General features: G+C 40.4%; 1 long non-coding RNA gene across 1 annotated transcript in view; it reads right to left on the bottom strand.

The window, feature by feature from the left end:
* Window positions 1-3,250: 3,250 nt before the first annotated feature.
* The window catches only part of LOC125378372, a 95,195-nt gene continuing 75,932 nt past the window's right edge, over window positions 3,251-22,513 (bottom strand). Inside the window, exons 2-3 of the long non-coding RNA XR_007220235.1 lie at window positions 3,972-4,052; window positions 3,251-3,439 (exon numbers count right to left, since the gene is read on the bottom strand). This is a non-coding gene — a long non-coding RNA (uncharacterized LOC125378372). The remainder of the gene's footprint in view (window positions 3,440-3,971; window positions 4,053-22,513) is intronic.

Raw genomic sequence — 22,513 nt, 5'->3', positions numbered from 1 at the left:
CAATGCATAGAATAGCAGATAATCAAGTATTAGCTTGGACGTCGTTTTAAAAAGGTGCCCACGCAACGTTGCATTAACAGTTGTTGATCAAATTCTGATTTGAGTCCATGGATGCCCCAGTCGTCTAAGGCTCAGCAATTCACTGTGCAGAGTTAGGTCCATTGAAAACATATGATTGTGAGATCGAATCCCGGTTCGCCCCGATTACCTTTCTAGGTTTGCCAGCACCACACCCGTGCTTGTGGGTTTCACCAAGGTGATAAACGTTTGAAACCTGCATCACTATGGGCTTTCATCCAACGTCTAGCTGGCACGCCGCGATATAACTGGGATACTGTTCAAAACAGCGTTAAACCCAACACACTGACTCACACAAAACCTGACTTCAAATGTGAGGTGTCCTGTGTCAGGATTACATATATGGTTCAATGGTCAGTGTTTCATGATATATGACTGATATCATGAGCATTGATCCACGCAATTGGGATACCATGTTAGCGAGCCTGACCATCCGATCCCGTTAGTTGTCTCTTACGACAAGCATAGTTGCCTTTTACAGCATGCATGGGCTGCTGAAGATCTATTCTACCCCGGATCTTCACTGGTCACGAACCGACCTGATGACATATTGCTTTGTATATTATTACACATGTATGCTGGCCAGGTTTCCCCACGTACATCAATACATTGATTAGACCATATTGATATCCTATTTGATGCTAATGTACCAGTAAGTTGGTCAAGCCTTACTTTTAGGAGACTTACATGCTTTCTATTTTAACATAGATTACTAATGTTGTTGATTGGATATATATACCCATTGTTGGATGTATCGTTAATGATTTGGGGATTATGTGATATCTTAAAAATGCAGTAATTGGTGCTCTTATACAACAATTCGTAATTCAACGTTTGCCATATCAACATCAGATGTCGATTCTCCAAATTTAATTGCTCGATATTTTTATGACAGTTCATTAATCACCAATCACTCTTATAATACAACATGTCACACACGGCATCAAAGGCATTGCTCCATTCCACATGTATCTTGTAATATACAGCAAACGCCAACACCATTCCCTGATGAATTAAATTAATATGCGTGAGTGTTACACACAGTGTAACCGCTCAAATTAGAACTTGGAAATAAAAGTGACATCCGTGTACATTCTACGAGTGCGACCATATCAAGTGTTCATGAATAACTGAAAAGTAGTGATGACATCGGATGTTTGCGAAAAGGTGCGATTTTTCTGCCCCACACATTGCGAACACGTGTAAAGGCAAGTCAACGTCTCACATAAAAATGATGGCCTTAATGTGAGAATGTTAGTTCTTGTAAATAAGTCAATAAAAGTTTAAGCAGTGATGATGTCAGTTCACATATGGGCCTTGTTCTCGGTAGCTATTGAGACCACTACGTGACTCCAAAACTGATCCGCATCGTCATGAGTGAAGAAGGCTTTGGTTCCTAGCTAGCCCAAATGTTCTGTGGCTTTAATGTTTGGCGATTTGGACAGCCATGTGAAAGTGGTAATGTAATGTATTCATAGGCAAGAATGGGACGTGCAGTCCGGCATTATCTCCTCTGAACATTCTCTCTTATGGTCAATAATAAGAATCATGTGTAAAACGTGATCCCTGTGACGAAAAGCTATTATAATTGTCCCGTTTACACAAGATAGGATATCCACAATTATTCTTTTGTAGGTGAAGTGATGTGTGGTATATTATGTTGAATTTTGTTTAACGACAGTCAGCAAAAACTGACAAGCTAGCGACGGAAATTATATTTTATATTATTGTGTAGCAAGCAGAGGCATAGGCAGATCCAGGGTTTCTGGTGTCACCACCCATCAATTACCCGTAGACGCATGTTCCCCGAACTGACCAACAAGCAGCGCATAGTTAAACTACTTTATTCTGCAATTTTAACATTTTACGTCAGGAATTATGCTGAGCTCTCTCATTCACCCGAGTGACTCCGAATTGGTGATATGTAGTCCCAGGAACTGGCTACTTTTTATGTTTCGCTTTTTGTTTCCTTATATTTCTTACTTCCTCTTTTTTCAACTGATGTTTTTGTAACGTTAAATAGTCGAATAAAACAGTGGCTGTTGATGCGTCTTTTGTCCTCAAAGCATACGTCCTTTCGCTAAAATATTCTGATCTGTCCATGTTGTGGTGTTCGTTCATTTAGAACGCTGAGTTTTGCTGTACGCGTCAGTGGAAACATTTTCAATAAAACGAAGCTGCAGGAACTACTTTCTTTGTGTTTCAATGAGTTTCAATAGAAGAGGGCATATGTCATTTCTCGCCAAATATTGAATGAATGGAGCACGTTTGATCATTTATGTCAGGTCAGTTGATGAGAAAACATTATTTGAACAGAAACACCCTGATACATCCCATCTCAGGTGGTGCGTCACACGTTTCACGTGAATATTTCACCTTTGATACAACTTAATCGTGGTGTGAAGATATGTGTGATCATTTTTGTTAGAAAATCTAAATTAAATTGCATTGCGAGAGTTGTTTTTAACTAAATGCATTGTCAACTGACAGCAAGAGCACTGTATTTTTTGTAGCCTAATTTTCGAATTTTATTTTATCCTTTTACTGACATTTGGGTTCTCCTACGTTCTGTACCGCTTCAGACGTTTCCTCCGCATGAACCTACATGTAACACGCTGGGATATAACTTACATGAAGGAGAGGCGATACAACTTTGGAATGGTCAGCAGTCCGAAGGGATCGAGCCTACAGGAACACACTTAATAACATTGGAAAGTTTATGTTCCTCAAATGAACTCAAATGCATTTCTGAAGAAAATTCTGACTGATTTGTTTTGTACTGCAGAAATTTCTGGAAGAATCTTTTTTATACCTCCAGAAATTTCTGCCAGACATTTATTATTTACCACTTTGTATTATGTACTTCAAAATATCGCTCAGCAGTCATTTTTGTAGTAAACAACACGTTTGTGTTGAAACATTAGGCTCTGTGGTCAATCAATATATTTTGCAGTAAGAGAAAATCATTTCGCCTGATAGACAAGGGAATCATATCAAGATTTTCAACAAATCATTTCATACTCCCCTGGCTTCAAATGCCCGATTAGCTACAATGAAAACCAAATGGTGGATTTTTCATACTTTTATTATACATGGTTTGATACAGAAAAATGGCGTGACACCATAGTTCATGAAAGTGAGCCTCACAAGTATGATATTGAAACTACCTAGTCCCACAGTAGTTGTAAGTGTGGCATCACGTTCGAGTGATTAGAGGACGGTGCACAATCATTCGGGGCACAACTGCGAGTTTTCCAGGTGGTACCCGGTCCAAGTAATGCCCATCACAGTGGCCTTTGTCAGGTACCAACTACTTGTCCTCCACAGCTCGTTCAAGTCTTGGTGGATCAAGTGATTCATACTGAATGAAAAAGAAAGACAACGTTACAAGTAAGCACTTACATATTGGTGGCATGTAGAATTAGTATTGTCGTAACATTGATTTTCAGCCATCAGCGCGTTTTGTTTCTCATAATTAATGCTATCTGTCTCTGCTGATCAATTTGAATGGCACTGACAGCATTGAAGCAATGAATTTCATACTTCATCTCGCCATGGATGTTGATCAAACAACCGTGACCATAATTTTAAAGGTTTAAATTGTTACAATATTCCCAGGTGTATGGGATCCATTTCTACCTTATGGCACTAAGCTTACATGTTTACAACAGTAATGCTATTCTACAACTACCTACAGATGCAAGGACAAACATGTAAAACATATATGAATAAATATATTAAATTACATGCAACACAGAACTAGTCCCTACATAATTTTTCTTGAATAGCGAAAACTTTACCACAACAAACGTGTATCATGACCCATTTTAACGTCCATCTGCTCAAGTGACAGATGACCTCATCAATACATGTTTTAGATTCAACACGGATACCTCATGTTGCCAAATGCAGTAGAAATTAGTCCTGTGCCTCAAGCTGTCAATGTAAGCACTCTTGGTTTGATAACTTCACCTCTGTAATGGGAAAACAGACAAACTGACTTAATTGCAGTAAAGGCCAAACATAACATAAGCTCAATGCATCACAACCTAAAAACAGTTCTGCACCAACATTACTAAGAAAGTTGTTGGCACTTCCAGTTTAATGACATCATTTCCCGTTTGGAAAGAAGACAACTTCAAAACAGAAAGTGTTATTCCACTAGCTACCATAAACAGAAAGTTATAAGCACTTTTGGTGTAATGACCTTGACCTCAATTTAAGAGAATCACATGTTTGATTATTTTTAGTTGAAAACATAGGTGTAAGCTCTTACAAACATGTTATACACACACATTATATCCTCAGTACATAAAGGAGCATAAGTACCTTAAGACAGACCAATCCAGTGATCTTAATCTTTATAGAAGGTCACTCAAAACCTCACCACTTCAAAGCGCCGCCCTCAGGACGTCGTCAATCCACAACTGGTGATGAGAACTGGTTGTAAAATCATAATTGCTGAACGAGTGACGTGCCAACCAATCGATCTTAGGAATTAATTGGTTTGTGTCATTTTAATGTTTTTCAGTGCCATGTCCAGAGAATCTAGAATACACTTAACAAAAACAAAACAAACCTTCGACGTAAAAACATTTGGGGGATTATAATGGAAAATTGCATTTGATTGCCTTGTCATTTAGACCTTATAGTAGGTCTTCGTCATTTCAATTAATTGTAACTACATTGAACGTTTTTATTATTGAGAACACGTGACCTTGACATTATCAATATCAACTGCAATATTTTCAAGGGTTAACCAGTATATAAAACCAAATATGAAGTCTCATGGTGGAATTCAATGTAACAACGAAAATATGGTACATGCTTTTCATTGAAAATAGGTCACTGTGACTTAACAAATATCTGCAGAAATAGACACTGAAGTGAAAGGCACTGTTCTGCCTCCAGGGTGTCCTCGTGACAGTGACACTGGATATCTTCTGGCAATCATTTCCTCAAGAGGTCTCGAATAATTTCGTGACAGTGAATTATCACTGAATATTTTCTTAGCAATCAATGCTTCGAGATTAACACTCTTGGAACTTTCATACCTCTTAATGACAGTGAAGTGTCATTGAAAATATTCTTCGTAATCAATGCCTCAAACCGGCCGATTGGAATTCTTCTGTCTCCACGGTGTCATCGTGAAAGTGAAGTTACGCAAAATATATTCTTGGCAATTAATGCCTCGATATGTCCTCATGGAAATCTTCTGCAACCTGGGTGTCTTCATGACAGTGAAGTGTCATTTAAATTTTTTTAGTAATCAATGCCTGGAAATTGCCTCTTAGAACTCTTCTGCATCCAAGATGTCTTCATGACAGGGAAGTGCCATTTTAAAAATATTGGAAATCAATGCATCGAGATGTCCTCATGGAACTCTTCTGGCTCCAGGGTGTCTTCGTGACGAAGAAGTATCATAGAATATATCCTCAGCAATCAATGCCTCGAAATGTCCTCTTATGAATCTCTTCTGAATGCGGGGTGTCTTTGTGACAGTAAAGTGCCACTCAATATATTCTTGGCAATCCATGCCTCGAGATGGAATTCTTCTGCTTCCAGGTTGTTTTCGTGACATTGTATTGACACTGAATATATCCTTGGCTGTCGTTGCCTCCTCATGATAAATGCCACTCTTCTGCCTCCAAGTTGTCGTCGTGACAGAGAATTGTCAATGAATATAATCTTGGCAATCATTGCCCCTCGTGGAGTTATTGACACTCCTCGGCCTCAAGGGTGTCTTCGTGACAGGGAAATGTCACCACATATATTATCGACAATCATTGCTTCGAGATGTCCCGATGGAACTCTTCTGCATCCTTAGTGTCTTGGTGACAGGGAAATGTCACTGAATATATTTTAGCAATCAATATCTCGACATGTCCCCATGGAATCCCTTTGCCTTCCTGACTGTAAAGCGTCACATTAATTGCCTCAAGATGCTTCATGTCACTGTTTTCCCTCCAGGGTGTCTTCGTGCCAGAGAAGTGCCACTTAATAATTCTTGGCAATCAATGCCTCGAAATGTGCACTTTGATCTCTTGTGCCTCCAGAGTGTCTTCGTGACAGTCAATTTCCACTGAATATCTTATTAGCAGCATCACTGCATTCATATGTCTTCTTGACCTTCTTTTGCCTCCAGTGTGTGACCGTCGTTATCCAGTGGTCGGGCATGCTTCAGGCGGATACAAAGAGGCTGACACTGCCTCTGACAACCAAACAATCCCCGATTTTGAACCTAAATCTAAAGAATTTGGAAGTGTCTTTCTATAAAGTAATGCGCCTACGTGCAAGTTGTTAGTGCGGGTTAGTGCAGTGTTAAGTCCCTGAACCTAACGTGCCTCAGAAGCATACCCGACCCTTAGATAGAGGTCTCCAGAGGTCTTATTTAGGTAATAGTGACCATGGAAGGTGGGAAACCTGGTCCTGGAGAGTCTCCTCGTGATGCATTTTGCCTCAAGGATGTCTTATTGGCAGACATATTCCTATAGAGAACTGTTTGTTCATTTTCTGCCCCCAGAAGTCTTGTTGGCACCCAATGCTTCCAGTGTTTCTTCGTGACAGTCAATTGCCACTGAACAGCTTCTTGGCAAACATTGCCTCCAGACGTCTCCTTGCAACTCGTCTGTGTCTTTTCTGTGATTTATTACAGACTATCCGATGGCCCATCAATATCCTCTAAGAACCCTTCTGTCTCAATGGTGTCTTCGTGACAGTGAAGTGTCACTGAACGTATTCTTAGCAATCAATGCCTCGAAATGTCCTCATCGAATTCTGCTACCTTCAAGGTGTCTTCGTGACAATGAAGTGCGACTCAATCTAATCTTGACAACTAATGCCTCGAGATGTCATAGAATTCTTCTGTCTCAAGGGTGTCTTCGTGACAGTGAAGTGCCACTGAACGTATCCTCAGCAATGAATGAATAGAAATATCCTTTTCAAAGTCTTCTGTCTCAAATGTGTCTTCGTGACAATGAAGTGCGACTCAATATAATCTTGGCAATCAATGCCTCGAGATATCAAGGAACTCTTTTGCTTCCAAGCTGTCGTCGTGACAGTGAAGTGTCTCTGAATGTATTCTTAGCAATCAACGTCTCGAAATGTCCTCATGGAATTCTTCTGCCTCTAGGGTGTCTTCGTGACAGTAAAATGCCAAGGAATGTATTCATAGCAATCAATGCCTCGAAAGGTCCTCATGGAATTCTTCTGCATCCAGAGTGTCTTCCTGACAGTAAAGTGTCACGGCACGGAACGTATCGTTAGCAATTGATGAATAGAAAATATCCTCTTCAAAGCCTTCTGTCTCAAGGGTGTCTTCGTGACAATGAAGTGCCGCTCAATATAATCTTGGCAATCAATGCCTCGAGATGTCATGACACTCTTCTGCATCCAAGGTGTCTTCGTGACAGTGAAGTGTCACTGAACGTATTCTTAGCAATCAATGCCTCGAAATGTCCCTACGGAAATCTTCTGCCTCCAGGGTGTCTTTGTGACAGTGAAATGTCACTGAACGTATCCTCAGCAATGAATGAATAGAAATATCCCCTTCAAACTATTCTGTCTCAAGGGTGTCGTCGTGACAATCAAGTGCCACTCAATATAATCTTGACCATTAATGCCCCGAGATGTCAAAGAATTCTTCTGCATCCAAGGTGTCTTCGTGACAGTGAAGTGTCACTGAATGTAATCTTGACAATCAATGCCTCGAAATGTCCTCATCGAATGTAATAGAACTCTTCTGTCTCAAGGGTGTCTTCGTGACAGTGAAGTGCCACTCAATATAATCTTGGCAATAAATGCCTCGAGATGTCATAGAACCCTTCTGCATCCAAGGTGTCTTCGTGACAATGAAGTGCCACTCAATATAATCTTGACAATTAATGCCTCGAGATGTCATAGAATTCTTCTAAATCCAAGGTGTCTTCGTGACAGTTAAGTGTCACTGAATGTATTCGAAGCAATCAATTCCTCGAAATGTCCTCATGGAATTCTTCTGCATCCAAGGTGTCTTCGTGACAGTGAAGTGTCACTGAATGTATTTAATCAATTAATCGAAATATCCTCTTCAAACCCTTCTCTCTCAAGGATGTCTTCATGACAGTGAAGTGCCACTCAATATAATCTTGGCAATCAATGCCTCGAGATGTCATAGAATTCTTCTGCATTCAAGGTGTCTTCGTGACAGTGAAGTGTTAAAGGAATGTATTCTTAGCAATCAATGCCTCGAAATGTCCTCAGGTATTTCTTCTGCCTCCAGGTTGTCTTTGTGACAGTGAAGTGTCACTGAATATATTTTTAGCAATACATGCCTCGAAAGATCCTCTTCAAACTCTTCTGTCTCAAGGGTGTCTTCGTGAAAGTGAAGTGCCACTCAATATAATCTTGGCAATCAATGCCTGGAAATATCATGGAACACTTCTGCATCCAAGGTGTCTTCGTGACGGTGAAGTGTCACTGAACGTATCCTCAGCAATGAATGCATAGAAATATCCCCTTCAAACTCTTCTGTCTCAAGGGTGTTTTCGGGGCAATGAAGTGCCACTGAACGTATCCTCAGCAATGAATGAATCGAAATATCCTCTTCAAACTCTTGTCTCAAATGTGTCTTCGTGGCAATGAAGTGCCATTCAATGTAATCTTGACAATTAATGCCTCGAGATGTCATAGAATTCTTCTAAATCCAAGGTGTCTTCGTGACAGTTAAGTGTCACTGAATGTATTCGAAGCAATCAATTCCTCGAAATGTCCTCATGGAATTCTTCTGCATCCAAGGTGTCTTCGTGACAGTGAAGTGTCACTGAATGTATTTAATCAATTAATCGAAATATCCTCTTCAAACCCTTCTCTCTCAAGGATGTCTTCATGACAGTGAAGTGCCACTCAATATAATCTTGGCAATCAATGCCTCGAGATGTCATAGAATTCTTCTGCATTCAAGGTGTCTTCGTGACAGTGAAGTGTTAAAGGAATGTATTCTTAGCAATCAATGCCTCGAAATGTCCTCAGGTATTTCTTCTGCCTCCAGGTTGTCTTTGTGACAGTGAAGTGTCACTGAATATATTTTTAGCAATACATGCCTCGAAAGATCCTCTTCAAACTCTTCTGTCTCAAGGGTGTCTTCGTGAAAGTGAAGTGCCACTCAATATAATCTTGGCAATCAATGCCTGGAAATATCATGGAACACTTCTGCATCCAAGGTGTCTTCGTGACGGTGAAGTGTCACTGAACGTATCCTCAGCAATGAATGCATAGAAATATCCCCTTCAAACTCTTCTGTCTCAAGGGTGTTTTCGGGGCAATGAAGTGCCATGAACGTATCCTCAGCAATGAATGAATCGAAATATCCTCTTCAAACTCTTGTCTCAAATGTGTCTTCGTGGCAATGAAGTGCCATTCAATGTAATCTTGACAATTAATGCCTCGAGATGTCATAGAATTCTTCTAAATCCAAGGTGTCTTCGTGACAGTTAAGTGTCACTGAATGTATTCAAAGCAATCAATTCCTCGAAATGTCCTCATGGAATTCTTCTGCATCCAAGGTGTCTTCGTGACAGTGAAGTGTCACTGAATATATTCTTAGCAATCCATTCCTAGTAATATCCTCTTTAAACTTATCTGTCGCAAGGGTGTCTTCGTGACAGTGAAGTGCCACTCAATATAATCTTGACAATCAATGATTCGAGATATCATGGGACTCTTCTGCATCCAAGGTGTCTTCGTGACAGTGAAGTGTCACAGAATGTTTTCATAGCAATTAATGAATCGAAATGTCCTCATGGAATTCTTCTGCCTCCTGGGTGTCTTCGTGACAGTGAAAAGTCACTGAATAAATTTTTAGCAATACATGCCTCGAAATATCCTCTTCAAACTCTTCTGTCTCAAATGTTTCTTTGTGACAATGAAGTGTATCTGAATGCATTCATAGGAATCATTTCCTCGAAATGCCATCATTGAATTCTTCTCTATCCAAGTTGTCTTCGTGACAGTGAAGTGTCACTCAATATAATCTTGACAATCAATGCCTCGAGATGTCATGGAACTCTTTTGCTTCCAAGCTGTCGTCGTGACAGTGAAGTGCCACCGAATGTAATCTTGGCAATCAATGCCTCGAGAAGTCATAGAACTCTTCTGCATTCCAGGTTTCTTCCTGACAGTGAAGTGTCAAGGAATGTATTCATAGCAATCGATGAATCGATATATCCTCTTCAAACTCTTCTGTTTCAAGTCTGTCTTTGTGACAGTGAAGTGTCACTGAACGTATCCTCAGCAATGAATGAATAGAAATATCCTCTTCAAACTCTTCTGTTTCAAGGCTGTCTTCGTGACAGTGAAGTTTCACTGAATATATTCTTAGCAATCCATGCCTAGTAATATCCTCTTTAAACTTATCTGTCGCAAGGTTGTCTTCGTGACAGTGAAAAGTAACTGAATAATTTTTTAGCAATACATGCCTCGAAATATCCTCTTCAAACTCTTCTGTCTCAAATGTTTCTTTGTGACAATGAAGTGTATCTGAATGCATTCAAAGCAATCATTTCCTCGAAATGCCATCATTGAATTCTTCTGCATCCAAGGTGTCTTCGTGACAGTGAAGTGTCACTGAATATATTCTTAGCAATCCATGCCTAGTAATATCCTCTTTAAACTTATCTGTCGCAAGGTTGTCTTCGTGACAGTGAAGTGCCACTCAATATAATCTTGACAATCAATGCCTCGAGATGCATTCATAGGAATCATTTCCTCGAAATGCCATCATTGAATTCTTCTCCATCCAAGGTGTCTTCGTGACAGTGGAGTGTCTCTAAATGTATTCAAAGCAATCATTTCCTCGAAATGCCATCATTGAATTCTTCTGCATCCAAGGTGTCTTCGTGATAGTGAAGTGTCACTGAATGTTTTCTTAGCAATCAATGAATCGAAATGTCCTCATGGAATTCTTTTGCCTCCTATGTGTCTTCGTGACAGTGAAAAGTCACTGAATAACTTTTTAGCAATACATGCCTTGAAATATCCTCTTCAAACTCTTCTGTCTCAAATGTGTCTTCGTGACAATGAAGTGTATCTGAATGTATTCATAGGAATCATTTCCTCGAAATCCCATCATTGAATTCTTCTGCATCAAAGGTGTCTTCGTGACATTGAAGTGTCACTGAATATATTCTTAGCAATCCATGCCTCGTAATATCCTCTTTAAACTTATTTGTCGCAAGGTTGTCTTGAAGTGCGACTCAATATAATCTTGACAATCAATGCCTCGAGATGTCATGGAACTCTTCTGCATCCAAGGTGTCTTCGTGATAGTGAAGTGTCACTGAATGTTTTCTTAGCAATCAATGAATCGAAATGTCCTCATCAAATTCTTCTGCATCCAACGTGTCTCCCTGACAATGAAGTGTCACTGAACGTATTCTTAGGAATCAATGCCTCGAAATGTCCCCATCAAATTCTTCTGTGTCAGGGGTATCTTCGTGACAATGAAGTGCCACTCAATAGAATCTTGACAATTAATGACTCGAGATATCATGGGACTCTTCTGCATCCAAGGTGTCTTCGTGATAGTGAAGTGTCACTGAACGTATTCTTAGCAATCAATGCCTCGAAATGTCCTCATCAAATTCTTCTGCGTCAGGGGTATCGTCGTGACAATGAAGTGCCACTCAATATAATCTTGGCACATTATGACTCGAAATGTCCTCATGGAATTCTTCTGCCGCCCGGGTGTCTTCGTGACAGTGAAAAGTCACTGAATATATTTTTAGTAATACATAACTCGAAATATCCTCTTTAAAGTCTTCTGTCTCAAGGATGTCTTCCTGACAGTGAAGTGTCACTGAATATCTTCTTGGCATTCATTGCCTCAAGATGCTTCATATCACTGTTTTCCCTCCAGGGTGTCTTCGTGCCAGAGAAGTGCCACTTAATAATTCTTGGCAATCAATGCCTCGAAATGTGCACTTTGATCTCTTGTGCCTCCAGAGTGCCCTCGTGACAATCAGTTTCCACTGAATATCTTATTAGCAGCATCACTGCATTCATAAGTCATCTTGACCCTCTTTTGCCTCCAGTGTGTGACCGTCGTTATTCAGTGGTCGGGCATGCTTCAGGCGGATACAAAGAGGCTGACACTGCCTCTGGCAACCAAACAATCCCCGATTTTGAACCTAAATCTAAAGATTTGGAAGTGTCTTTCTATAAAGTAATGCGCCTACGTGCAAGTTGTTAGTGCGGGTTAGTGCAGTGTTAAGTCTCTGAACCTAACGTGCCTCAGAAGCATACCCGACCCTTAGATAGAGGTCTCCAGAGGTCTTATTTAGGTAATAGTGACCATGGAAGGTGGGAAACCTGGTCCTGGAGAGTCTCCTGGTGATGCATTTTGCCTCACGGATGTCTTATTGGCAGACATATTCCTATAGAGGTCTTCTTGGTCATTTTCTGCCCCCAGAAGTCTTGTTGGCATTCTAATGCTTCCAGTGTTTCTTCGTGACTGTCAATTGCCACTGAACAGACTCTTGGCAAGCATTGCCTCCAGACGTCTTCTTGAAACTCGTCTGTCTCTTTTGTGATTTGTTACAGACAATCCTCTTGGACATCAATGTTCCAAGAAGATATCTAGGCACCTTTCAGCCTCCATGGTGTCGTCGTGACAGTGAAGTGCCAGTTAAAATATTCTCAGCAATCAATGTCTCGAGATGTCCTCTTGGAGCTCTTGTGACTACAGGGTGTCTTCGTGACAGTAAAATGTCAAGGAATGTATTCTTGGCAATCAATGCCTCGAGATTTCCTTTTAGAACTCTTCTCCCTCAATGACGTCTTTGTGATTTTGAAGTGTCACTGAATGTATTCTTAGCAATCAATGCCTCGAAATGTCCTCTTGGAGTTCTTCTGCCTCTAGGGTGACTTCGTGACAGTGAAATGTCAAGGAATGTATTCATAGCAATCAATGAACCGAAATGTCTTCATCGACATCTGCTGTGACAAGGGGGTCTTCGTGAAAATGAAGTGCCCCTCAATCTCAATATAATCATGGCAAACAATGCCTCGAAATACCATTTTTCTGCATCGAAGGTCTCTTCGTGACAGTGAAGTGTCACTGAATGTTGTCTCAGCAATCAATGAATCGAAATGTCCGAACTCTTCTGCATCAAAGGTCTCTTCGTGACAGTGAAGTGTCACTGAATGTTGTCTCAGCAATCAATGAATCAAAATGTCCTCATGGAATGCTTCTGCCTCCAGGGTGCCTTTGTGACAGTGAAGTGTCAGTGAACGTATCTTCAGGAATGAATGAATAGAAATATCCTCTTCAAACACTTCTGTCTCAAGGTGCCACTCAATATAATCTTGGCAATCAATGCCTCGAGATGTAATAGAACTCTTCTGTCTCAAGGGTGTCTTCGTGACAGTGAAAAGTCACTGAACGTATCTTCAGCAATGAATGAATAAAAATATCCTTTTCATTTCTTCTGTCTGAAATGTGTCTACGTGACAATGAAGTGTCTCAATTCCTCAAAATGCCCTCATGGAATTCTTCTGCATCCAAGGTGTCTTCCTGACAGTGAAGTGCGACTCAATATAATCTTGGCAATCAATGCCTGGAAATATCATGGAACCATTCTACATCCAAGGTGTCTGTATTCTTAGCAATCAATGCCTCGAAACGTCTTCATGGAATTCTTCTGCCTCAAGGGTGTTTTCCTGACAGTGAAGTGTCACTGAACTTATACTCAGCAATGAATGAATAGAAATATCCTCTTCAAACTGCTTCATAGGTGTCTTTGTGACAGTGAAGTGTCACTGAATGTATCCTCAGCAATGAATGAATAGAAATATCCTCTTCAAACTCTTCTGTCTCAAGGGTGTCTTCGTGACAGTGAAGTGCCACTTAATATAATCTTGGCAATCAATGCCTCGAGATGTCATAGAAATCTTCTGCATTCAAGGTGTCTTCGTGACAGTGAAGTGTCACTTAACGTATTCTTAGCAATCAATGAATCGAAAGGTCCTGATTGACTTCTTCTGCCTCCAGGGTGTCTTCGTGACAGTGAAGTGTCACTGAATGTATTCTTAGCAATGAATGCCTCGAAATATCCTCTTCAAACTCTTCTATCTCAGGAGGGTCTTCGTGACAGTGAAGTGCCACTTAATATAATCTTGGCAATCAATGCCTCGAGATGTCATAGAAATCTTCTGCATTCAAGGTGTCTTCGTAACAGTGAAGTGTCACAGAATGTTTTCTTAGCAATCAATGAATCGAAAGGTCCTGATTGACTTCTTCTGCCTCCAGGGTGTCTTCGTGACAGTGAAGTGTCACTGAATGTATTCTTAGCAATCAATGCCTCGAAATATCCTCTTCAAACGCTTCTATCCCAGGGGTGTCTCCGTGACAGTGAAGTGCCACTTAATATAATCTTGGCAATCAATGCCTCGAGATGGAATTATTTTGCTTCATAGGTGTCTTTGTGACAGTGAAGTGTCATTGAATGTATTCTTAGCAATGAATGAATAGAAATATCCTCTTCAAGCTCTTCTGTTTCAAGGGTGTGTTTGTGACAGTAAAGTGTCACTGAACGTATCCTCAGCAATGAATGAATAGAAATATCCTCTTCAAACTCTTCTGTCTCAAGGCTGTCTTCGTGACAGTGAAGTGCCACTTAATATAATCTTGGCAATCAATGCCTCGAGATGGAATTTATTTGCTTCATAGGTGTCTTTGTGACAGTGAAGTGTCACTGAATGTATCCTCAGCAATGAATGAATAGAAATATCCTCTTCAAACTCTTCTGTCTCAAGGGTGTCTTCGTGACAATGAAGTGCCACTCAATATAATCTTCGCAATTAATGCTTCGAGATGAAATAAAATTCGTCTGCATCCAAGGTGTCTTCGTGACAGTGAAGTGTCACTGAACGTTTCCTCAGCAATGAATGAATCGAAATATCCTCTTTCAAACTCTTCTGTCTCAAGGCTGTCTTCGCGACAATGAAGTGCCACTCAATATAATCTGGACAATAAATGCCTCGAGATGTCATAGAATTCATCTGCATCCAAGGTGTCTTCGTGGCAGTGAAGTGTCAATGAATGTATTTTTATCAATCAATCCTCGAAATGTTCTCATCGACTTCTTCTGTCTCAGGGACGTCTTCGTGACAATGAAGTGCCACTTAATATAATCTTGGCAATCAATGCCTCGAGATGGAATTTATTTGCTTCATAGGTGTCTTTGTGACAGTGAAGTGTCACTGAATGTATCCTCAGCAATGAATGAATAGAAATATCCTCTTCAAACTCTTCTGTCTCAAGGGTGTCTTCGTGACAATGAAGTGCCACTCAATATAATCTTCGCAATTAATGCTTCGGGATGAAATAAAATTCGTCTGCATCCAAGGTGTCTTCGTGACAGTGAAGTGTCACTGAACGTTTCCTCAGCAATGAATGAATCGAAATATCCTCTTTCAAACTCTTCTGTCTCAAGGCTGTCTTCGCGACAATGAAGTGCCACTCAATATAATCTGGACAATAAATGCCTCGAGATGTCATAGAATTCATCTGCATCCAAGGTGTCTTCGTGGCAGTGAAGTGTCAATGAATGTATTTTTATCAATCAATCCTCGAAATGTTCTCATCGACTTCTTCTGTCTCAGGGACGTCTTCGTGACAATGAAGTGCCACACAATATAATCTTGGCCATTAATGCCTCGAGATGGAATTATTTTGCTTCATAGGTGTCTTTGTGACAGTGAAGTGTCATTAAATGTATTCTTAGAAATGAATGAATAGAAATATCCTCTTCAAGCTCTTCTGTTTCAAGGGTGTCTTTGTGACAGGAAAGTGTCACTGAACGTATCCTCAGCAATGAATGAATAGAAATATCCTCTTCAAACTCTTCTGTCTCAAGGCTGTCTTCGTGACAGTGAAGTGCCACTTAATATAATCTTGGCAATCAATGCCTCGAGATGTCATAGAAATCTTCTTCATTCAAGGTGTCTTTGTGACAGTGAAGTGTCACAGAATGTTTTCTTAGCAATCAATGAATCGAAAGGTCCTGATTGACTTCTAACGCCTCCAGGGTGTCTTCGTGACAGTGAAGTGTCACTGAATGTATTCTTCGCAATCAATGCCTCGAAATATCCTCTTCAAACTCTTCTATCCCAGGGGTGTCTTCGTGACAGTGAAGTGCCACTTAATATAATCTTCGCAATTAATGCCTCGAGATGTCATAGAAATCTTCTGCATTCAAGGTGTCTTCGTAACAGTGAAGTGTCACAGAATGTTTTCTTAGCAATCAATGAATCGAAAGGTCCTGATTGACTTCTTCTGCCTCCAGGGTGTCTTCGTGACAGTGAAGTGTCACTGAATGTATTCTTAGCAATCAATGCCTCGAAATATCCTCTTCAAACTCTTCTATCTCAGGGGGGTCTTCGTGACAGTGAAGTGCCACTTAATATAATCTTGGCAATCAATGCCTCGAGATGTCATAGAAATCTTCTGCATTCAAGGTGTCTTCGTAACAGTGAAGTGTCACAGAATGTTTTCTTAGCAATCAATGAATCGAAAGGTCCTGATTGACTTCTTCTGCCTCCAGGGTGTCTTCGTGACAGTGAAGTGTCACTGAATGTATTCTTAGCAATCAATGCCTCGAAATATCCTCTTCAAACGCTTCTATCCCAGGGGTGTCTCCGTGACAGTGAAGTGCCACTTAATATAATCTTGGCAATCAATGCCTCGAGATGGAATTATTTTGCTTCATAGGTGTCTTTGTGACAGTGAAATGTCATTGAATGTATTCTTAGCAATGAATGAATAGAAATATCCTCTTCAAGCTCTTCTGTTTCAAGGGTGTCTTTGTGACAGTAAAGTGTCACTGAACGTATCCTCAGCAATGAATGAATAGAAATATCCTCTTCAAACTCTTCTGTCTCAAGGCTGTCTTCGTGACAGTGAAGTGCCACTCAATATAATCTTCGCAATTAATGCTTCGGGATGAAATAAAATTCGTCTGCATCCAAGGTGTCTTCGTGACAGTGAAGTGTCACTGAACGTTTCCTCAGCAATGAATGAATCGAAATATCCTCTTTCAAACTCTTCTGTCTCAAGGCTGTCTTCGCGACAATGAAGTGCCACTCAATATAATCTGGACAATAAATGCCTCGAGATGTCATAGAATTCATCTGCATCCAAGGTGTCTTCGTGACAGTGAAGTGTCAATGAATGTATTTTTATCAATCAATCCTCGAAATGTTCTCATCGACTTCTTCTGTCTCAGGGACGTCTTCGTGACAATGAAGTGCCACACAATATAATCTTGGCAATCAATGCCTCGAGATGTCATAGAATTCTTCTGCATTCAAGGTGTCTTCGTGACAGTGAAGTGTCACTTAACGTATTCTTAGCAATCAATTAATCGAAATGTCCTGATTGACTTCTTCTGCCTCAAGGGTGTCTTCATGACAGTGAAGTGTCACTGAATGTATTCTTAGCAATGAATGCCTAGAAATATCCTCTTCAAACTCTTCTATCTCAGGGGGGTCTTCGTGACAGTGAAGTGCCACTTAATATAATCATGGCAATCAATGCCTCGAGATGTCATAGAAATCTTCTGCATTCAAGGTGTCTTCGTAACAGTGAAGTGTCACAGAATGTTTTCTTAGCAATCAATGAATCGAAAGGTCCTGATTTACTTCTTCCGCCTCCAGGGTGTCTTCGTGACAGTGAAGTGTCACTGAATGTATTCTTCGCAATCAATGCCTCGAAATATCCTCTTCAAACTCTTCTATCCCAGGGGTGTCTTCGTGACAGTGAAGTGCCACTTAATATAATCTTCGCAATTAATGCCTCGAGATGGAATTATTTTGCTTCATAGGTGTCTTTGTGACAGTGAAGTGTCATTGAATGTATTCTTAGCAATGAATGAATAGAAATATCCTCTTCAAGCTCTTCTGTTTCAAGGGTGTGTTTGTGACAGTAAAGTGTCACTGAACGTATCCTCAGCAATGAATGAATAGAAATATCCTCTTCAAACTCTTCTGTCTCAAGGCTGTCTTCGTGACAGTGAAGTGCCACTTAATATAATCATGGCAATCAATGCCTCGAGATGTCATAGAAATCTTCTGCATTCAAGGTGTCTTCGTAACAGTGAAGTGTCACAGAATGTTTTCTTAGCAATCAATGAATCGAAAGGTCCTGATTGACTTCTTCCGCCTCCAGGGTGTCTTCGTGACAGTGAAGTGTCACTGAATGTATTCTTCGCAATCAATGCCTCGAAATATCCTCTTCAAACTCTTCTATCCCAGGGGTGTCTTCGTGACAGTGAAGTGCCACTTAATATAATCTTCGCAATTAATGCCTCGAGATGGAATTATTTTGCTTCATAGGTGTCTTTGTGACAGTGAAGTGTCATTGAATGTATTCTTAGCAATGAATGAATAGAAATATCCTCTTCAAGCTCTTCTGTTTCAAGGGTGTGTTTGTGACAGTAAAGTGTCACTGAACGTATCCTCAGCAATGAATGAATAGAAATATCCTCTTCAAACTCTTCTGTCTCAAGGCTGTCTTCGTGACAGTGAAGTGCCACTTAATATAATCTTGGCAATCAATGCCTCGAGATGTCATAGAAATCTTCTTCATTCAAGGTGTCCTCGTGACAGTGAAGTGTCACAGAATGTTTTCTTAGCAATCAATGAATCGAAAGGTCCTGATTGACTTCTTCCGCCTCCGGGGTGTCTTCGTGACAGTGAAGTGCCACTTAATATAATCTTGGCAATCAATGCCTCGAGATGGAATTTATTTGCTTCATAGGTGTCTTTGTGACAGTGAAGTGTCACTGAATGTATCCTCAGCAATGAATGAATAGAAATATCCTCTTCAAACTCTTCTGTCTCAAGGGTGTCTTCGTGACAATGAAGTGCCCCTCAATATAATCTTCGCAATTAATGCTTCGAGATGAAATAAAATTCGTCTGCATCCAAGGTGTCTTCGTGACAGTGAAGTGTCACTGAACGTTTCCTCAGCAATGAATGAATCGAAATATCCTCTTTCAAACTCTTCTGTCTCAAGGCTGTCTTCGCGACAATGAAGTGCCACTCAATATAATCTGGACAATAAATGCCTCGAGATGTCATAGAATTCATCTGCATACAAGGTGTCTTCGTGACAGTGAAGTGTCAATGAATGTATTTTTATCAATCAATCCTCGAAATGTTCTCATCGACTTCTTCTGTCTCAGGGACGTCTTCGTGACAATGAAGTGCCACACAATATAATCTTGGCAATCAATGCCTCGAGATGTCATAGAATTCTTCTGCATTCAAGGTGTCTTCGTGACAGTGAAGTGTCACTTAACGTATTCTTAGCAATCAATTAATCGAAATGTCCTGATTGACTTCTTCTGCCTCAAGGGTGTCTTCATGACAGTGAAGTGTCACTGAATGTATTCTTAGCAATGAATGCCTCGAAATATCCTCTTCAAACTCTTCTATCTCAGGGGGGTCTTCGTGACAGTGAAGTGCCACTTAATATAATCTTGGCAATCAATGCCTCGAGATGTCATAGAAATCTTCTGCATTCAAGGTGTCTTCGTAACAGTGAAGTGTCACAGAATGTTTTCTTAGCAATCAATGAATCGAAAGGTCCTGATTGACTTCTTCTGCCTCCAGGGTGTCTTCGTGACAGTGAAGTGTCACTGAATGTATTCTTAGCAATCAATGCCTCGAAATATCCTCTTCAAACGCTTCTATCCCAGGGGTGTCTCCGTGACAGTGAAGTGCCACTTAATATAATCTTGGCAATCAATGCCTCGAGATGGAATTATTTTGCTTCATAGGTGTCTTTGTGACAGTGAAGTGTCATTGAATGTATTCTTAGCAATGAATGAATAGAAATATCCTCTTCAAGCTCTTCTGTTTCAAGGGTGTGTTTGTGACAGTAAAGTGTCACTGAACGTATCCTCAGCAATGAATGAATAGAAATATCCTCTTCAAACTCTTCTGTCTCAAGGCTGTCTTCGTGACAGTGAAGTGCCACTTAATATAATCTTGGCAATCAATGCCTCGAGATGTCATAGAAATCTTCTTCATTCAAGGTGTCCTCGTGACAGTGAAGTGTCACAGAATGTTTTCTTAGCAATCAATGAATCGAAAGGTCCTGATTGACTTCTTCCGCCTCCGGGGTGTCTTCGTGACAGTGAAGTGCCACTTAATATAATCTTGGCAATCAATGCCTCGAGATGGAATTTATTTGCTTCATAGGTGTCTTTGTGACAGTGAAGTGTCACTGAATGTATCCTCAGCAATGAATGAATAGAAATATCCTCTTCAAACTCTTCTGTCTTTAGGGTGTCTTCGTGACAATGAAGTGCCACTCAATATAATCTGGACAATAAATGCCTCGAGATGTCATAGAATTCATCTGCATACAAGGTGTCTTCGTGACAGTGAAGTGTCAATGAATGTATTTTTATCAATCAATCCTCGAAATGTTCTCATCGACTTCTTCTGTCTCAGGGACGTCTTCGTGACAATGAAGTGCCACACAATATAATCTTGGCAATCAATGCCTCGAGATGTCATAGAATTCTTCTGCATTCAAGGTGTCTTCGTGACAGTGAAGTGTCACTTAACGTATTCTTAGCAATCAATTAATCGAAATGTCCTGATTGACTTCTTCCGCCTCCAGGGTGTCTTCGTGACAGTGAAGTGTCACTGAATGTATTCTTAGCAATCAATGCCTCGAAATATCCTCTTCAAACACTTCTATCCCAGGGGTGTCTTCGTGACAGTGAAGTGCCACTTAATATAATCTTGGCAATCAATGCCTCGAGATGGAATTTATTTGCTTCATAGGTGTCTTTGTGACAGTGAAGTGTCACTGAATGTATCCTCAGCAATGAATGAATAGAAATATCCTCTTCAAACTCTTCTGTCTCAAGGGTGTCTTCGTGACAATGAAGTGCCACTCAATATAATCTTCGCAATTAATGCTTCGAGATGAAATAAAATTCGTCTGCATCCAAGGTGTCTTCGTGACAGTGAAGTGTCACTGAACGTTTCCTCAGCAATGAATGAATCGAAATATCCTCTTTCAAACTCTTCTGTCTCAAGGCTGTCTACGCGACAATGAAGTGCCACTCAATATAATCTGGACAATAAATGCCTCGAGATGTCATAGAATTCATCTGCATACAAGGTGTCTTCGTGACAGTGAAGTGTCAATGAATGTATTTTTATCAATCAATCCTCGAAATGTTCTCATCGACTTCTTCTGTCTCAGGGACGTCTTCGTGACAATGAAGTGCCACACAATATAATCTTGGCCATTAATGCCTCGAGATGTCATAGAATTCTTCTGCATCCAAGGTGTCTTCGTGACAGTGAAGTGTCACTTAACGTATTCTTAGCAATCAATTAATCGAAATGTCCTGATTGACTTCTTCTGCCTCAAGGGTGTCTTCATGACAGTGAAGTGTCACTGAATGTATTCTTAGCAATGAATGCCTCGAAATATCCTCTTCAAACTCTTCTATCTCAGGGGGGTCTTCGTGACAGTGAAGTGCCACTTAATATAATCATGGCAATCAATGCCTCGAGATGTCATAGAAATCTTCTGCATTCAAGGTGTCTTCGTAACAGTGAAGTGTCACAGAATGTTTTCTTAGCAATCAATGAATCGAAAGGTCCTGATTGACTTCTTCTGCCTCCAGGGTGTCTTCGTGACAGTGAAGTGTCACTGAATGTATTCTTAGCAATGAATGCCTCGAAATATCCTCTTCAAACTCTTCTATCTCAGGGGGGTCTTCGTGACAGTGAAGTGCCACTTAATATAATCTTGGCAATCAATGCCTCGAGATGTCATAGAAATCTTCTGCATTCAAGGTGTCTCCGTGACAGTGAAGTGCCACTTAATATAATCTTGGCAATCAATGCCTCGAGATGGAATTATTTTGCTTCATAGGTGTCTTTGTGACAGTGAAGTGTCATTGAATGTATTCTTAGCAATGAATGAATAGAAATATCCTCTTCAAGCTCTTCTGTTTCAAGGGTGTGTTTGTGACAGTAAAGTGTCACTGAACGTATCCTCAGCAATGAATGAATAGAAATATCCTCTTCAAACTCTTCTGTCTCAAGGCTGTCTTCGTGACAGTGAAGTGCCACTTAATATAATCTTGGCAATCAATGCCTCGAGATGTCATAGAAATCTTCTTCATTCAAGGTGTCCTCGTGACAGTGAAGTGTCACAGAATGTTTTCTTAGCAATCAATGAATCGAAAGGTCCTGATTGACTTCTTCCGCCTCCGGGGTGTCTTCGTGACAGTGAAGTGCCACTTAATATAATCTTGGCAATCAATGCCTCGAGATGGAATTTATTTGCTTCATAGGTGTCTTTGTGACAGTGAAGTGTCACTGAATGTATCCTCAGCAATGAATGAATAGAAATATCCTCTTC

Source organism: Haliotis rufescens, unplaced genomic scaffold, assembly GCF_023055435.1.
Source record: "Haliotis rufescens isolate VD_foot unplaced genomic scaffold, xgHalRufe1.0.p SCAF_12, whole genome shotgun sequence".
NCBI classification, from domain to species: Eukaryota; Metazoa; Mollusca; class Gastropoda; order Lepetellida; family Haliotidae; genus Haliotis; species Haliotis rufescens.
This window is presented reverse-complemented; position numbering and strand designations above follow the sequence as displayed.